Genomic DNA, 19,408 nt, shown 5'->3' with positions numbered 1-19,408 from the left:
AGTTTTTAGAGTCGTCAAAGACAAACCCAAATATGCAGATTTCGTACATGTAAGATCCTTCACAGCAATCCAGCTACGAAAAAAGTGTTATTTTTAGACAATATTTAAAAAAATCATAAAAAAATAAGTATTCATTAGTTTCAAAATCCGGTAGACAAGAATGGAGATTAAAGATTGAAGAATCGGTAGCCATTTGTCTTATAATTCTATCTGAAGTGTAAATGTAGAAGTAACGGCTCAAACCTTGTCAAATATCGATGAAAACCGCGGGGAGCCCCTTAAGGTGAGGTTGTGTAGAGCAATGTTTCAGAGTTACTAAGCGTGTGTCATCATCGTCGTTAAAAATATATCAAGTTCGATTTCAAACAAAAACAAGACCTAACCTAATCAAAGCAAGTGCTATACCATCTACATATTATGCATAGTAGGTTCTGCCATCTTGTGGGTCCCATTGGAAGTATAAACGTCACATTTACGTCTCGCGCCAAAAATCAGATGGCTCCTATGCTGTATAGTTCATGCATGCTCCCTATTGTCAGTTCAGTACGGTGGCGCTTAAGCAATGTCAATGTGAAAACAAATCCGTTTAAAATTACAAGGAGGGATTTCATATCATCGCTAAGTAGGCGAAAGTGTGTCTGTCTGTCTGTTTGTCTGTTACCTCTTCACGCTTAAGCCGCTGAACCGATTTAGTTGAAATTTGGTATAGAGATAGTTCGAGTCCTGGGGAAAATCAGGGATATCATTCCTGAAGAGAGTGCAAAGGCGGGTGGAATTGAAAGGGTTAATGGCATTGCCTAATAATTGAAGTAAGCAATGAGCATATTGAATGATTGCTATTAGCATTATCCAGGCGCTATACCTACTTTAGCTGCTGTCACTAATTCCACGCAGAAGAAGTCGCGGGCAAAAGCTAGTATTTCAATATTTTCGCTAGGATTTTTTGATTGTTTAGTACAAAAATCAACTTTACTTAAATGTAATAAGGTTGACATCTGTTGCGGGGTAGCAGAACTTCTGTGATTGTAGCTCAACTATGCGACGCTAGATGGGCTACTCGTATCTTCAAAAATAAAAATCGTAGATGCAATTTCGACATAATTTCCTTTACTGTAAAGTTCAAATTATTGTAATGGGCTAGGGCTCATAGGATAATCTCTTTCGAAATAAGAAAATATGGTCAATCATCCTTTAGATAGCGTTGCGTTTGTAGTAGTGTGCATGTTGACGACATAGGTTTCCAGACCGCAGGGAAGCATCATATATTTGTTAATGCCTGGAAGATTGAGGCCTGTCTGCCCATGCTGATGCTAGCTCTGAGCTTATTGAATTGCCTTTCTTGGAACTCTTCAACGTACTTTCGGTCATTGGTTCATTTGTCTTAGAGTTTGGTAAAATGACATTCGGTGTATATGTTCAGTGGGCATGCTAAGGGTTATATTTGCAAAAACCCAGGTGTTGAGTTTGGTTAATGCTTGAGAGCTCCATGTGCATTTGGCCTGTTTAGTGTCCATATTATGCAGACGCACTGCTTGCCACCATTTGAATATTGTCTTTAGAGCTCTTTGCATTAGGTTGGATATCGTGTGGAAGAAGAAGTTTTGGGTAGAAACGATGTTAGACTAATAATGGACTGACGGATATAGGCTGTCAGTAGTCCTTTTTCCCTGCTTTTGCTATGAAGTTTACCTTGACCCGAGTCCAATTATCTGGTACGATTCACCACGCGAAACTTGCTCTGAATATTATGGCCAGATGCAGATTGCTGTAAAAGCGCCGCTGATTTAAATCAAAAAGTTTGGTCTAAAGATGTTTCTTGCTATATTCCAGTCGATATTGCGTGCCACTGTGGATTCGAGGATTCCTATGGGCGCAAAGCTGTATTTATTACTGGTTGAGTATGAACCGGGGAAGTGGGTGTCTCTGACCAAGTTCCTCTTCCGTGTTCATAAATGTGCCATCTAGTGTTTAAGGAGACAGAGATAGTTGGTTGGTGTCTTGGAGAGTATTATGTAAGTTCATGCTCCTTTATGAGTTTGGGCAATATCAGGAGGCACCCCGTACGATTGCCCTGTCTAGACGGAACCACAGTATAAAAAGTAACAGTGAACCGACGCCCTTGATATATGCGTTAATGCAGACACCGCATAAGAACACAGTAGGGTTGTGACAGACTTTAACACAACTGCCCATAAGACAAAGAACATTTCAAATAAGACCCGCTAGCCCTGTAAGTGGTACCGAGCTACTAACAATGGCAATGTATGCAACTCGGGTGCGCGCGGCAACAGAACAGATCATAACAGATCAGGTTAGAACAGAACAGATCACAACAGAACAGCTCTCAACAGAACAGGTTAGAACAGAAAAAGATAGAACAGAACAGAACAAGATAGAACAGAACAGAACAAGATAGAACAGAACAGATCACAACAGAACAGAACAGATCACAACAGAACAGGTTTTGGAATTGATCTGTTTTAATTGTTAACAGAATGGGTATGGTACTACGCGTATCATAGACCATTGACTGAATATAATAAACAAATATGGGAGGCAAAAATAAGATAATGGAGAAGGTTCCGTCTAGACAGGGCAATCGTACGGGGTGCCTCCTGATATTGCCCAAACTCATAAAGGAGCATGAACTTACATAATACTCTCCAAGACACCAACCAACTATCTCGGTCTCCTTAAACACTAGATGGCACATTTATGAACACGGAAGAGGAACTTGGTCAGAGACACCCACTTCCCCGGTTCATACTCAACCAGTAATAAATACAGCTTTGCGCCCATAGGAATCCTCGAATCCACAGTGGCACGCAATATCGACTGGAATATAGCAAGAAACATCTTTAGACCAAACTTTTTGATTTAAATCAGCGGCGCTTTTACAGCAATCTGCATCTGGCCATAATATTCAGAGCAAGTTTCGCGTGGTGAATCGTACCAGATAATTGGACTCGGGTCAAGGTAAACTTCATAGCAAAAGCAGGGAAAAAGGACTACTGACAGCCTATATCCGTCAGTCCATTATTAGTCTAACATCGTTTCTACCCAAAACTTCTTCTTCCACACGATATCCAACCTAATGCAAAGAGCTCTAAAGACAATATTCAAATGGTGGCAAGCAGTGCGTCTGCATAATATGGACACTAAACAGGCCAAATGCACATGGAGCTCTCAAGCATTAACCAAACTCAACACCTGGGTTTTTGCAAATATAACCCTTAGCATGCCCACTGAACATATACACCGAATGTCATTTTACCAAACTCTAAGACAAATGAACCAATGACCGAAAGTACGTTGAAGAGTTCCAAGAAAGGCAATTCAATAAGCTCAGAGCTAGCATCAGCATGGGCAGACAGGCCTCAATCTTCCAGGCATTAACAAATATATGATGCTTCCCTGCGGTCTGGAAACCTATGTCGTCAACATGCACACTACTACAAACGCAACGCTATCTAAAGGATGATTGACCATATTTTCTTATTTCGAAAGAGATTATCCTATGAGCCCTAGCCCATTACAATAATTTGAACTTTACAGTAAAGGAAATTATGTCGAAATTGCATCTACGATTTTTATTTTTGAAGATACGAGTAGCCCATCTAGCGCCGCATAGTTGAGCTACAATCACAGAAGTTCTGCTACCCCGCAACAGATGTCAACCTTATTACATTTAAGTAAAGTTGATTTTTGTACTAAACAATCAAAAAATCCTAGCGAAAATATTGAAATACTAGCTTTTGCCCGCGACTTCTTCTGCGTGGAATTAGTGACAGCAGCTAAAGTAGGTATAGCGCCTGGATAATGCTAATAGCAATCATTCAATATGCTCATTGCTTACTTCAATTATTAGGCAATGCCATTAACCCTTTCAATTCCACCCGCCTTTGCACTCTCTTCAGGAATGATATCCCTGATTTTCCCCAGGACTCGAACTATCTCTATACCAAATTTCAACTAAATCGGTTCAGCGGCTTAAGCGTGAAGAGGTAACAGACAAACAGACAGACAGACACACTTTCGCCTACTTAGCGATGATATGAAATCCCTCCTTGTAATTTTAAACGGATTTGTTTTCACATTGACATTGCTTAAGCGCCACCGTACTGAACTGACAATAGGGAGCATGCATGAACTATACAGCATAGGAGCCATCTGATTTTTGGCGCGAGACGTAAATGTGACGTTTATACTTCCAATGGGACCCACAAGATGGCAGAACCTACTATGCATAATATGTAGATGGTATAGCACTTGCTTTGATTAGGTTAGGTCTTGTTTTTGTTTGAAATCGAACTTGATATATTTTTAACGACGATGATGACACACGCTTAGTAACTCTGAAACATTGCTCTACACAACCTCACCTTAAGGGGCTCCCCGCGGTTTTCATCGATATTTGACAAGGTTTGAGCCGTTACTTCTACATTTACACTTCAGATAGAATTATAAGACAAATGGCTACCGATTCTTCAATCTTTAATCTCCATTCTTGTCTACCGGATTTTGAAACTAATGAATACTTATTTTTTTATGATTTTTTTAAATATTGTCTAAAAATAACACTTTTTTCGTAGCTGGATTGCTGTGAAGGATCTTACATGTACGAAATCTGCATATTTGGGTTTGTCTTTGACGACTCTAAAAACTGGTCAGAGATGTAAATTTTAAAATAATTAACACAAAAGCTATGGCCTGAAAACCAGGTTGTTGGCCTAAAATTGTTCAACTTGATGTCGAATATCTCGAAGACAATGAACTTTGAAGTAAATATGGCATACTATATTGCTAAAAGTCGTTGCTATTATAGCTACAAAAAAACAACGGATTGCACTCCGGGAGTGCCGACAGAAGTGAAAACTCAATGACTAGGCCAAAATGTCTGCAGCACTATGTATCCTCCTTTCTATTGAAAAACTTTAGTCCGAAATTGCTGGTCAGTGAGCTTGTTTAAAATTCAAATTTATACAGTTAATTCTTTAAAATTCGAATAGAAATTGTAAAGTTACCTTGCAGATCTCGCATCTAAATATATTTGATCATGATATTTTGAGTTTTATTCACCATTACTAGAGTTCACTTTTATTAGCGATTTCATCAAGATGTAGCTTTATTGAATTATATTTGAGTGATATAAAGTTTGAATGTAACTGTGAGATCCTCGTATTTCAACCCGTACAAGATTAGAACCTTTTTCATGTAATGTCATTGAGTTTTTCTTTATTGATTTAATTGCCATCTATTTGAGTGGCCATCTAAACGTTACGATCACGTGATCGCTGTCTCAGAAAGTGCCCAACGCCGCTAAAGAAGTTCTCACTTTAAAAACATTAGAAAACTAAAGGATTCAGATCGAATGTCATTAGCGCCAAGGAGCCCCTTAACAACGAATTTTGAAAAACCAGCTTTTGCATTTTTTTTTGTACTCGCATTGGGAACATTATAAAATACCTAAATGATTGGTAAATAAATAAATAGTCATTCACTTTTAAACATTTTTTTATTTCAGACATACACAGACGTACACTTATTCGAAGTCAAAAAACACATAAGTTCTCTTGATGATTTTCGGGTTGGTCACCTCTACGAACCACACCCCCGCGTCTTTCCAGATTAAAGTTTTCTGTTTAAGAGGCACGGAGAGGAATGATCTAATGTTGTGTTTTCTTAGCACCTCCAGCAAAAGCCCCTCCGCATGGTATCCCGAGTGTAACTGAAGGATGCTCCTCTCCTCCAGAAGTTCTTTGATCAGCTTCTTGAGATCGATCCGGGCCGCCTCCCACTTGTAAATGTCCACGTCAGGTGCCAGCGCCTCGATTGATGAGATGAATGCATTATTTGTTTCGTCGCTATCTCCACATTTATAATTGTACCCTAACCCCTTGTTACTAAACCACAGCCTCGCAACGAGTTCAATGACGTACTCCATTGTTATTTTCTGATTTTTTAATTAATTTTAGAAAGCGTATGCGTCAGTTACAGGTTGCAGGTATTGTGATCTCATTTATGATATTATAATTGGAACTGGTGGGGGGAGGGACTGGGAGGGGGAAATGACCAAACGAGATAGTCTTATGTAATCTTTCAGTAGGAGTAGCAGAGAAAGCGTTATTATTGTTTGTCCTTGTCACACACTCACATTTTTTTTTAATTCCCCACAGTGAATTTAGTATGGTTTATGTTAGGTAACAAATAACCCGACCAAGTTACGTAGGTTATGCTTGATATGTTGTCAGGTATATTAAAACGTGTTTTCAATTTCTTCACTTTGCGTATGTTCTGTCCCTCACGGACTTTCTGACCTCTGAACTCTGACCTCTGACCATTCCGATTGAAAAGATTGAAGAGTATACCCCCAACATCGCATGAGTTTCATGACCATGTCGCATTACAGAATTACAGCATTAGTAAAATCTACTTTATTTCTAGTACTTAGAGTTAATAATCTTTCAAATAAGCTTCATTATCTGACTAAGGTTACAATACTTAATTCAAACTCTCTCTATCTGTCAAATTCTACGGTGAATGGAAGTTTACAGTCACATACGACTTTTTGTTTTCAAACGTCACGGTCTACATCTCAACGATCGGCAACGCGCATGTAACATCTCGAAATTGCAGGCGTCCATAGGCTACGGTGACTGCTCACTACCAGACGGGCCGTGTGCTTGTTTGCCACCGACGTGGTATATAAAAAAAGAAAAAAACTTTTGAACCTTTTTGCAGTCGGCAACGCGCATGTAACAACTCTAAAGTTGCAGGCATCCATAGGCTACGTTGACTGCTTACCATCATGTGAGCCGGATGCTTGTTTGCCACCGACGTATTATTAAAAAAAAAAAAAAAACTGGGCCTTTTTGCAGTCTGCAAACTACAAACTACATTTGATAACCAAAAGAGACAAAATCAACCGTAAATAAGTGTGCTAGAAACCCTAAATACTACATGAGCAGGGGGGCCGGAGGTGTCCCCTGTCGAGGTTTTCCTGAGGGTCTAATGATAATAATGATGATGATGATGATGTATAGGTTTCAAAAGTCTGAACTTGCAAGCGTCCAAAGGCTACGGTGGCTGCTTACCATCAGGTGAGCCGGATGCTTGTTTGCCACCGACGTAGTATATAAAAAGAAATCTGGATCTTTTTGCGGTCGGTAAACTACAAACTCCATACATTTGATAAGCACAAGCGACAAAACCAACCGCAAATAAAAATGCATCCGTGGTAACAATAGAATTCGCAGGCGTCCATGGGCTACGGTGACTGCTTACTGTCAGGCGAGGTCGTCTGCTTGTTTGCCACTGACGTGGTATTAAAAAAAAAACGCCGATATAAGCCTCATATTTTAAAACAAAGTTATTGAATCTTTGGGCAGTCGGCAGCGCGCTTGTATCCACTCTGGAGTTGCAGGCGTCCAAAGGCTACGGTAACAACTTACCATCAGACGGACTGTATGCTTATTTGCCACCAATGTGGTATAATAAAAGAAAAACCCCTTTACGGTTGGTAAACTACAAACTCCATACATTTGATAAGCACAAGCGACAAAACCAACCGCAAATAAAAGTGCATCCGTGTAAACTATTGAATTCGCAGGCGTCCATGGGCTACGGTGACTGCTTACTGTCAGGCGAGGTCGTCTGCTTGTTTGCCACTGACGTGGTATTAAAAAAAACGCCGATATAAGCCTCATATTTTAAAACAAAGTTATTGAATCTTTGGGCAGTCGGCAGCGCGCTTGTATCCACCCTGGAGTTGCAGGCGTCCAAAGGCTACGGTAACAACTTACCATCAGACGGACTGTATGCTTATTTGCCACCAATGTGGTATAATAAAAGAAAAACCCCTTTACGGTTGGTAAACTACAAACTCCATATATTTGATAAGCACAAGCGACAAAACCAACCGCAAATAAAAGTGCATCCGTGTAAACTATAGAATTCGCAGGCGTTCATAGGCTACGGTGACTGCTTACTGCCAGGCGGGGTCGTCTGCTTGTTTGCCACTGACGTGGTATTAACAAAAAACGCCGATATATGTCTCATATTTTAAAACAAACATGATGGGCCTTTTTGCAATTTCATAGCGGATGTTTTTGGAACTAACTAGCGGTGTCCACTGACGAGGCGCCACTAGCGACATCTATATTGTTAAGCGAATCGATAGTCTGTCAAGCCGGATATGTCAGAAGCAATGTAAAGCAAACTAAAGTATGGTAACCCTAGGAAACGAACAAAAGGCAGGAATGTACATCGAACAGCGATGAAATGTAAACAAAACAGTTCCACAGATAAGATATAAATGACACACGATTTTCGAACTATTCAAACGTAGTGTTGGTAGCCCACGATTTTTCAAATTTGCCGCCTTTTTCTACTGACTAGATTTGCTTGACCAAGATTAATTAACTTACCATGAACCCCCTCTGACTCTGCGGACTTTTTTAGAAATACTCAGACGGCTGCTCATCTATACATATAATAGCGGATGGTTTTAGAACTAACGTTGCGCATACATACAGTCGCCCTCTGGCGGGGAAAGTTTAGAACTAACGTTGCGCATACATACTGTCGCCCTCAGGCGGGGCTAGCGGGGATTTTTGGAACTAACGTTGTGCATACATACTGTCGCCCTCTGGCGGGCCTGGCGGGGATTTTTGGAACTAACTAGCGGTGTCCACCGACGAAGGCGCCACTAGGGATATCTATTCATTTAAGCGATTCAACAACTCACATACAAAGTGGAGACATCTATTCATTTCATAGCGGATGGTTTTGAAACTAACGTTGCGCATACATACTGTCGCCCTCTGGCAGGAGAATTTTAGAACTAACGTTGCGCATACATACTGTCGCCCTCAGGCAGGGCTGGTGGGGATTTTTGGAACTAACGTTGCGCATACATACTGTCGCCCTCTGGCGGGGGCTTTTTAGAACTAACCTTGCGCATACATACTGTCGCCCTCCAGCGGGGCTGGCGGAAATTTTAGGAACGAACGTTGCGCATACATACTGTCGCCCCCAGGCAGGGCTGGTGGGGATTTTAGGAACTAACGTTGCGCATACATACTGTCGCCCCCAGGCGGGGCTGGTGGGGATTTTTAGAACTAACGTTGCGCATACATACTGTCGCCCCCAGGCAGGGCTGGCGGATAATTTTGGAACTAACGTTACGCATACATACTGTCGCCCTCAGGCAGGGCTGGCGGGGATTTTTGGAACTAACGTTGTGCATACATACTGTCGCCCCCAGGCAGGGCTGGTGAGGATTTTTGGAACTAACGTTGCGCATACATACTGTCGCCCTCTGGCGGGAGAATTTTAGAACTAACGTTGCGCATACATACTGTCGCCCCCAGGCAGGGCTGGTGGGGATTTTTAGAACTAACCTTGCGCATACATACTGTCGCCCCCAGGCAGGGCTGGCGGGGATTTTTGGAACTAACGTTGCGCATACATACTGTCGCCCCCAGGCAGGGCTGGTGGGGATTTTTAGAACTAACCTTGCGCATACATACTGTCGCCCCCAGGCAGGGCTGGTGGGGATTTTTGGAACTAACGTTACGCATACACAGTGGCGCCTCTAGCGGGGAGTAGAGTGAACTAACCAGCGGCGCATACATACTGTCGCCCTCCGGCGGGGCTGGCGGATATTTTCGGAACTAACGTTGCGCATAGACAGTGGCGCCTCTAGCGGGGAGTAGGGTGAACTAACCAGTGGCGCCATCTAGCGGCGACCTTTGGAACTAACGTTGCGCATACACAGTGGCGCCATCTAGCGGGGAGTAGGGTGAACTAAATTGTCACTACCTTGCGCATACATACTGTCGCCCTCTGGCGGAAAAGTTTTGGTCTCGGAGCGGCATAAACACACTACTTCCGTTATGCTTTTGTTTTTGTTATGTATAGTAATTAAAATATAATATCTGGGAAAACATATAATAACTCAAAAATGCGCGTTTTTCCAGAGATGACAATTTTCGGCCCCGAAAACCCCCATATAGCAAATGTCATCGAAATCGTTAGAGCCGTTTCCGACATCGCCAAAACATATACATATATAAATAAACAAGAATTGCTCGCTTATAGGTATATGATTTACCTATGACTTATTTTTACTAACTCAGAATAATATGTACAACTGTGATTTCTGAACTAAACGATACAGTATAAGTACCTAAAGATATTACTATTTTAATACATTACCTACATTAAATTACATCAAAAACAGATTGAATAAAAAATAAATTACCCTAATTAATTTTCCACACAGACGGAATCGCTCGCAAAAGCTAAATTATTTTAAAATCCCTTATTTTGTTATGGCTTTGAACGTAATCCTATACCTAAAGGGTTTAAATATCCTGAATAATCCGAGTTTCTGGAATCAATATGCAATAAAATATTCTGTAAAATAGAACAAAGGGCTTCCAGTAATGAAAGGGGTCATTTTACGTCAAAATTTCCATATAAAGTGTCTACTGTCTATTTCATTGCTCCTGGAGCATTTAATTTAAATTCAATCTGTTTTTAAAATTCTACTAAAATCAGCAACGGAATGTACAGTCACGCTCCGTTATTGTTATGCCATTTAGAGTTCTAGCTAAAATGGATAATCCACAGCGGAAGTATTTAATAACCAATTTACCTAGGACCCTGAAGTGAATGGCTCAACAATTGAGGAGCGTGATGGTACATTGACGAAGCAGTTAAGTACATTTTTTACTTTGAAAAACGGTCCATATGACTGACATATTTTACTGAGAGTTTTCCCTACTCTTTAAGTATACCCCGCCCGCAGCTTTCAACATTAAAAAAATATACAATTACCCACTAAAAAAAGATTTGATTGGCTAAAATAAAAAATAAAAAAATATGTTGGGGTCGTTGGTTAGGTATATTTAATAGCGTTTATTTTTCACATTAATTGCATGCAAAATAATACGTAAGTAATAATGTACTTATAACGGGTTAGCACTAATTGTAGTAACGTGCTTGCCTTTACGTTATTTATATCATGGATTAACAAAATACTTACATAATATATGTGGTGATATAAAAAGTGGGCATTTTGCGTTCTAGACCGTTTGCGATGATATATGTTTGGGGTCTAATTGCGATTTAGACAAAACAACACACTAAGTCATTTTGCGTTCTAGACCATCTGCGGATAACCCTTTTTTTAATGTGGATGTCCTCAAAGTAACGCCTTATTCTATTAATTATTTGTTGTTATTTGACATATTTCTCAAGTTCTTCCAAGTTTCCCTTCAGTTTTGTTCAGACAAACAATTGCCAGGGCCCTCAGAAACGTATCAAGGAATTAGGCGGATATTTCGGTTAACTGCGAAACAATAAGTGATATTTCGAACACGCTATCGATATTAGGGGGGAAACTTTGACAAGCTCCAAAGATGTTGGAGAATAAACCTTCGGGCCGCCTTGGCTTGGATTTGGACCTACTCGATTTGCTAAGGTTCAATGCGTCTTTTCTTGTGAGGGATGGCAAAACACAAAATATACAACCTACACTCGCCCCCTACCGTGATGCAGGTCTTGCCGCATATTATTCTATAACAAATAATAATTTTCTTTTCACAAGACAAGAATCGGCCGCATCCAGGTCTTTGACAGCAATTTTTCTTCACTTGTTTTTTATGTATTTTTCCAAAACGACATAGATACGAAAACATGAGAATTAATGAGTTGACTATAGTATTAAAAACTAAACAGATTGGCGAATGCCCAATTTGACGCAACATTTTTCCTGCACTAAATTTCGAATTCGAAACACTTATTCCGTACGAGCTTCTGACCTCGATATTGCGTACAATGATGATTACCTATCGTGATAAATTTTAACTATTGCTTAAACCGACTAATTTGTCGAAATTAATCATTCGTTCATTCATTTCAATTCATTATTAAAAAAAAGTTTTTTATGGAATGTTTGATCTAGGTACCTATTTTATAAAGATCTAACTGAACTTACAATTTGGTATAATTTTTTTGCAAAGATCGTAGAAATTATGAAATGTTTAAATATTGAATTTTAATGTTATTGGAACGGCTTGAAGCAATAATTTTTGTCTGTTTCTTTAAATATTTTATTTCAAAATTTAAAAAGTTTTTTTTTTAGAACGAAGATAAGGAAAACACTTAAACGCTTTTAAACTCCAACACGTTTAAAAGCGTTCAATAACATTTGCGCTTAAAACGTAAACAGAAAAAAAAAACAAATTTCTTGCAATAAAAATAAAACATTCCACCTTTCTAAAAGCGCGCTCCATCAACTCCGTTAATTACTCTAAACGACGAAACCTTTTAAAAATTATCGAAAAGCAAAATTTCTTGCAAAAATCGCGAGAAAACAACAATGGCGCTTTTTTTAAGGAAGCGATTTATAGGTATCACGGAGCACAATAGACAAAAGGAAACACATTATCTCGGTGTTTGGGCTGTAGAGGGAGGGGTCTCAAAAAGGCATTGAGAGAGCTTTAAAGGTTTCGTTAAAAAAGACAATAAGAGTACAGGCTGTGTATTCTATTCCTGGGAGAGAGCGAGTCAAAGTGTGGGGCGATCCAGTGTAGAGTAACCAAGAGACCCGTGATAAAAAACGCATAAAGGCAAAATAAACCCATATGACTTGGAACTTTGAACTCCGGTAGCCGTTTAAGAAGTGTAACGCACTTACAGTAGATGTCGCTATATTCCCCTAGACCCATATGGTGGAAAGATTCGCTGGCTATCGATGAGGTCTTGATGGCTCAGTTGGCAGGGCGTAGGAGTATCGATCCAGATGTCGTCAGTTCAAGTTTCATCCAAGGCAGTATTTATTCCACTGTTTAATTTATTCTAATCTTAATAGCATCGCTCGCAGACGTTTCTGCTTGTTAAAAAAATACTTCAAAATAGAACTGTCTCACTACGAATAAAGCTGCTTTTCGACTAAGAGTGACATTCCATTTCCAACTGCAGCTGCAATACTGTTCATTTTACTATGGAAATTGACAATGACAGCGACGCATTTCCATAGTAAAATTAACAGTATTGCAGCTGCAGTTGGAAATGGAATGTCACTTTAAGGTGGTGGGCGGAGATGAGAAGAATTTACCATTAGCATTGGTTCTTGGTTGGTGAGAAGAGATGCGAATATCAATAACATATTAATAAAAGATTACATACATACATCACTAGCTCAGTGACCTAAAAAGGATCTTGACCTTTGACAAAAGAGAGCGGCCACTCTGCCCGATCTGCGCCACTTCACGCCCATAAAAGATTAAAGTGAGATTTTAATAGTCACACAAACTTAGCCGCCCTCATACATTGTATCTGTCACTTAGTCGCCCACATACAAAATCTCTTAATCTTTTATTGGCGTGAAGTGGCGCAGAATAGGGCGGAGTGGCGCTCTCTTGTGTCCCAGGCCAAGATCCTTATTGGGTCACTGAGCCAGTAATGTATGTATGTTATTGATATTTTTTTTTTAATTTATTAAGAAACAAACAGTCTTATAAAACAGATAAGTATATAGAGTAACATTCTTCTAGTAATAGACTTATAGTTTCCTATATCTAAACAAATATTTTAATAAAAACTTATTACTAAGTATAAATGACATGCATATGTACTAGTATGTGTGACGAGATATGTGAGGAAATCTTAATTTAGCTGGTCATACAGGTGTTTATTATTTTAAAGAAGAAAAAACTAATTTTTTAAACAATCTTAGTAGATGACATTATACTTCGAATTGCCTGTACAAGTCCGTACTACAGCTATAGGAATGTTGCCCCAGAACGAGGCACAATTAGAGGCAGTATTCAGGTCAAAGGGTGTCCGGGAAATTCCGAACGGTAGCGGCCATTAAACGAGAGGCAACGAGCTATACGACGTCTTTTACCCTGCCACGTAATATATACGTGCTTTATATGCAGAGGCCAATTCGAACGTATGCTTGACATCAAATCGATTTTGAGTTATTGCAAAAAGTCTTCTCTTCTTAGTAAAAAGACGTACAAAGCGCTGCGAAGGTACTCCTTATGCTACTTGTGGTACTCCCTTATGATACTTACTCGTACCAAATAGCTCAGTTTTAAGAAAACAGCCAAATAAAATGTTTTGCCAAAAAAAAGGGAAAAATATTAGTATCCTCGAGACACACTAATAGATAAATTACAGTATAGAAAGATAATTATTAATGATTCTATCTGTCAGGGTCTAAAGATAGGTTTTTCGTTCAAAAAATTATATTTTTGACACAGATCTGTATCGTATTGTTGTGATATCTTATAAGCATTGATCGAATCGAGCCGGGAGGCATTGAAAATCATTATACATTTCATGTTTGAACCGTTAAGTACCTACCCAGTTAATTTCACTGAGAATTTGATGTTTTAATGAGTTAATTAGTTGTTTCCAATATTAATTAATTTTAATTTAATTACATCGTACATGCATGTTAGCTACGACGGTAAAATAGGTATTTATATTTGTCTTTTCAGCTCTAAACGAGGAAAATTTTGTAATTAACAATCATTAAAACTTAATTATATGATTTAAAATGTACCTATATCATGAAAGGATATTTCCCAACTAACATTAGGCGCTAAATTTAAGGGTTAGAAGAGATTTATATAAGCGCCTATTTACTCTTTAGGTGTTGTTGGTGCTCTAAAAATAGGAGTTATAGCCGGCTATAACCCCGTTTTAACCCCGGATTGGGCACAAATTTTATCACCATAAGATTTATAACAGTGCTAGAGTAGGGTTAGCGGATAAAAAAAGAGACATAAGAGCGGTATAGTGGAGCTACAATAGTGTTAATTAATTCTTTAGGAGCTAGATGGGTTGCATATAGGTGACTACAAACTGTTGTAGTAGAAGAGCGCTAAAGTAGTGTTGTAATAGCGTTGATTAAATACTTAGGATTTAAAAGGGTGCCAAATAAGCGAATACTAACTATTTGAGTAGTAGTGTAGGGCCATATAGATGATACTTTCAGCTTTAGACGGTATATTAGCATTTAAAGTCAATATTTGTAACACTCAAGAAGGTAATTGCACATTGTTTCCTTAGCCCTATCTGCTTTGGTTGTAGATGTTTCCATTTTGTATTATTATTCGTAAGCTTACTCTGTGACAGCTTGAAGAGAAATGTAATGGCGGATAATTAAAAGCAAATAATTATTTTAGTTCACTGATGCAGGAGTTATCTGCGGATTTATGATGGCGAAATTAATTACACTGTCAAAAACTATATGTCTTATTAACAAAATTTTAATGGACCTCTGATCCTTTGCATATTTCTCTGAATATAATATTTTTTTATTTGTGGTCCACCGTATTTAATTTTCGAAAAATTACTCAAAATACGTGAAGTCCGGTTTTAAATATAACAATACTAACATTAGGGCGATATTGAGTAAAAGTATCGATTTTTATGAAGTATTTACGTTCTAATTAATAGTTTTTGTTTTGCTTATTGATTCATCGGTCATCTTAACATGGCGCTATAGGCTTAGGTTCTAAGTAAGACTCTAATAACAGTATAAGATGTACTAAGGTATTGAATAACGTGCTACGCGCTGAAGCGTCTCGCTAGTACGCACAATAATAGCAAAGAGTTTGCAACTAAATCAGCTAACACAAAATATAGTCTGCGTAGCAATAAAAACGCGGGCCAGCTTGCCCCCGTGCCCCACAAGCTCGCGAAATCCAAACGATCAGTCTACGTCCTCGGCCCTCTAATATACAGTAAGCTACCGGAAAGTATCAGGGATGCACCTTCCTCACATGCATTTAAAAGCAAACTTAAAAAATGGCTCCTGCAGGCGCAATTTTATGATGTAAATGAATTAGTAAATAATAAATAAATGTATAAAATATATGTACAATTTGTAATACGAGTATCTACATTAATGCTGATGTTATTTATACACTAATACTTAGAATAATATATTAGTTATAACTATAATGCTTTAACACATTCATTACCACTAAGTGCTACGGGTTACGCTCGTAGCGCGTAGCCACGGTTTCGCCGTATGTAGCGCGTAGTCGCTACGAACAGTGTACCCGACAGTCGGGTTCTTGGTGTTGAATGTGTTAAATGCAAATTTACAAACCGACTTGTAACGATGTTACTAATAAATATTTTCTTTTCTTTTCTTTTCTTTTCTTTTCTTTTCTTTTCTTTTCTTTTCTTTTCTTTTCTTTTCTTTTCTTTTCTTTTCTTTTCTTTTCTTTTCTTTTCTTTTCTTTTCTTTTCTTTTCTTTTCTTTTCTTTTCTTTTCTTTTCTTTTCTTTTCTTTTCTTTTCTTTTCTTTTCTTTTCTTTTCTTTTCTTTTCTTTTCTTTTCTTTTCTTTTCTTTTCTTTTCTTTTCTTTTCTTTTCTTTTCTAACGCTCGTCTGCGACTACATGATCGATAATGGTGACTCATAACTTCTCTTTTCGACTGTAAGTGATACAAGAGAGTTAAGTAGCGATTATGAGACACGGAGCTATAAAAGACTTTTTATCGCCTGTTTAGAACCTTAAGTGAAAATTGCAGCTGCTTATTACTCATATAGATATTAAGGTGGTAGAATTCACTTTGAGCTATAACACTAGCGGCTTAAGATGCATTATAGCGGCCAAAACGGCTACTGTGGATCTTAAAGCTATACATGGACCTCTTAAAGACCTTGTTGTCACCAGAGCCTGTAAGCTTAGAATATGTAGCTATTCTACAGCCGTTCTATGTCTTTAGGTGATAAAATAAGTGCTAAGTGTCGCTTAATTGTTTGTTGGGTTGCGTTAACTTAAAAAATAATTAACGACAGATATTTGGAAAATATACAATATACAGTTAAAGATATATACAGGGTGTAATCGTTAAGAGCCAACAGGAGTGGTCATTCCTCCATACAAACGTACTCCTCGTTTTCCTCCGTGGTTTTTGAAGCTAGAGCAATGATTTTTTCAACACAGATTAATATTGTTAATATCTGTGTCGGACCGTTTTGCTTTTTTTGATATTTTTGTTTTTTAAGGCGCTAGAGCCCTTCAAAAATGGCCAAAATGGCATAATTGACTATGCCGCAATAAGAGGCGTGGTATTCAAAACTGATATCAATTAGTCAAAAAAGCAAAACGGCCCGACACACATAATTTCATAATCATTTAGATTTCCAAATTTGGTTACGATTGGTTAAGTTTTGGAGGAGGAAACAGAGGAGTACGAAACCTCGATTTTTGAGATTTTTACGCGGGGTTTTTCGCCTTGTCCTTATCGCACTAGTTTTAGGAACCGCTTCCGTTAGCGAGACGGGTATATTTACCTAAAATATTTAAAACTCAGCTCCTGTATCGTCTTAAGTGTAGCCAGGCGATAATTCCGTAAATATAACAGATATCAGAAAACTTCAAATTGATATCGAAAGTGCGTTACCCAATGAGTAAAATTACATTAATAACTTTTTTTAAATAAAATTACCTTCAAACCCTCCCATACATTTAGTACGACGACTGACCCCTCAAAAGACGTCGGTGTCGTAAGAGATAAAACTGCTTGAGATTCATTATTTACGATAATAAACCAAATTATGACTAACGAAAATATAATAAGACAGATATTTTCATTCCTGAGAAAACCACATATGTATTGAAAAAATTGTTATTCAATCCCTACTATTGCCCCAAATAACATTAGGGTTCGTTGAAAATTTATTAAGAACCTATGTAAATATTTTAATTTATATATTGTAATTAATCCCTACTTTGAATACAAAATTATCAATATGTTCTAACATACATCAAGTAAAAATGTAATCTAATCCACAAAATCAGTTATATGTATACTTGTATAGTTTGTTTTTTTAGCATTAGAAAGAACTTGGAAGAAGGTAAGCGATCTTGACATGTCTTTGAATTGAAAAACGCTTTTTAAAAATCAATAACTATTACTTATACTTAGCAGAAGAATAAAAATGATCGTATTAGATTCATAATTGTTACATAATTTGCCGTAACTTATTTTTAAAATGTGTTTCTCAACTAAAAGACACATCAAGATTTACCTTATTTCTAATGCTAAAAAAACTAACTATAGTTAGATAATAGTTTTCCAAATTCGTACACCCCAGCAAAACGCCAATGCCCAACCCACATTAATATCAAATAAAAATATCGTTTCCAATGTTCTCTTCCAAACAGCTATATATCTTAACGACCTTATGTTGCGATGAATTATATGCCCCGTCGCCTTATATCTCCGTTACTATCAAAAGTATCAATAGAGAATCTACCACCGCTCGAGACGGCACGGCTGGCCGGTGGCAGGACGTGGTATATGGAGTTTATTAAAGAAATGGGAAGTGGTTTGGTGAAGTGGAGCTGCGGTTAAATGTTAAATAGAAATAGAAGTAGGAAAAACTGTATTCGTGTTTATTAGGTGTGAATCAAGTAAAAAACAGATCACTAAATAAGAAAGATAAAGTGCTAATGCAATGAATTTTCTTAAAAATTTGCTAGTCTAGGCCTATTTGTTATTGAAATTTTAGTGTATAATTGGTTTTTAAATTATACTTTCACGATTTTTTTATAGCACACAGGCCGTGTGTTCATGAAATGTTTCTCGCTCTTTCGATCGGCTCTTTATATCGCACTCAGCCGGCAAGATCCTATGTCCTGGTTTTTATAGTAGGTACTTAATGTACTATTTTTCTAATTTATTCGACAGAGAACGTGCAAAAACAGTTTTTCCTTTTATGTTAGTAGATAAGTACGATGAACACCTCCCGTAAGGTTATCAGAAAACTCTTTCTACAGCATAAAAGTTTTAATCCGTTGTAATAAACTAAATTGAAATTAAAATTTGATATCCGAAGCACTAGCCGAGTCTTATCCATGAAATCGGATACTGGACGTTAAAAACACTAACACCGTAAAAGTTAGTTTCAAGGAAGTATACCAATTAAAACTCCCGACTGTAATGGGTACCTATCGTTAGCTGTTGTAAACAAAATTACGCTCGTTACACCGCTAAAGTAGTTGTTCCGTGTGTGTTGAAGGCTCGATCAACAGGTGATGCATTTTAGTGGGAAATAAAATAGGTTTTGTTAAATCCACAGATCTAGAATGACACTTAAGACTATTGAAGTCTGAAAAAGGGAAGCCATCACGAGTGCAAACGAGGCAGACTAATAATGAAATAGTCCACTTTTGAGCCTGACAACAACGGCTGCTCGAATGTGCAAAAGCGTAAGGTTACCTACCGTACCGGGCTGAAAAATAAGAAAACACTCGTATGTATCTACACTTTAAAAAAAGTCAATTAAAATCTTACGGTCACTGAAGGCAGTAATAATACATATCGATCAACATTTTCATTTGTTTATATATATGTGAAATG

The 19,408-nt window shown here is 38.0% G+C and overlaps 1 protein-coding gene and 1 long non-coding RNA gene across 2 annotated transcripts in view; one reads left to right on the top strand and one right to left on the bottom strand.

Moving 5' to 3' along the window:
- Positions 1–6,692, top strand: part of LOC134679871 (uncharacterized) — a 29,240-nt gene extending 22,548 nt beyond the window's left edge. Inside the window, exon 3 of the long non-coding RNA XR_010100404.1 lies at positions 6,637–6,692. This is a non-coding gene — a long non-coding RNA (uncharacterized LOC134679871). The remainder of the gene's footprint in view (positions 1–6,636) is intronic.
- LOC134679858 (zwei Ig domain protein zig-8-like) overlaps positions 1–19,408 on the bottom strand; it is a 645,620-nt gene that overhangs the window by 405,068 nt on the left and 221,144 nt on the right. The gene's annotated exons all lie outside the window — the stretch shown is intronic.

The sequence above is a fragment of the Cydia fagiglandana genome, chromosome 3 (genome assembly GCF_963556715.1).
Source record: "Cydia fagiglandana chromosome 3, ilCydFagi1.1, whole genome shotgun sequence".
Taxonomy (NCBI): Eukaryota; Metazoa; Arthropoda; class Insecta; order Lepidoptera; family Tortricidae; genus Cydia; species Cydia fagiglandana.
This window is presented reverse-complemented; position numbering and strand designations above follow the sequence as displayed.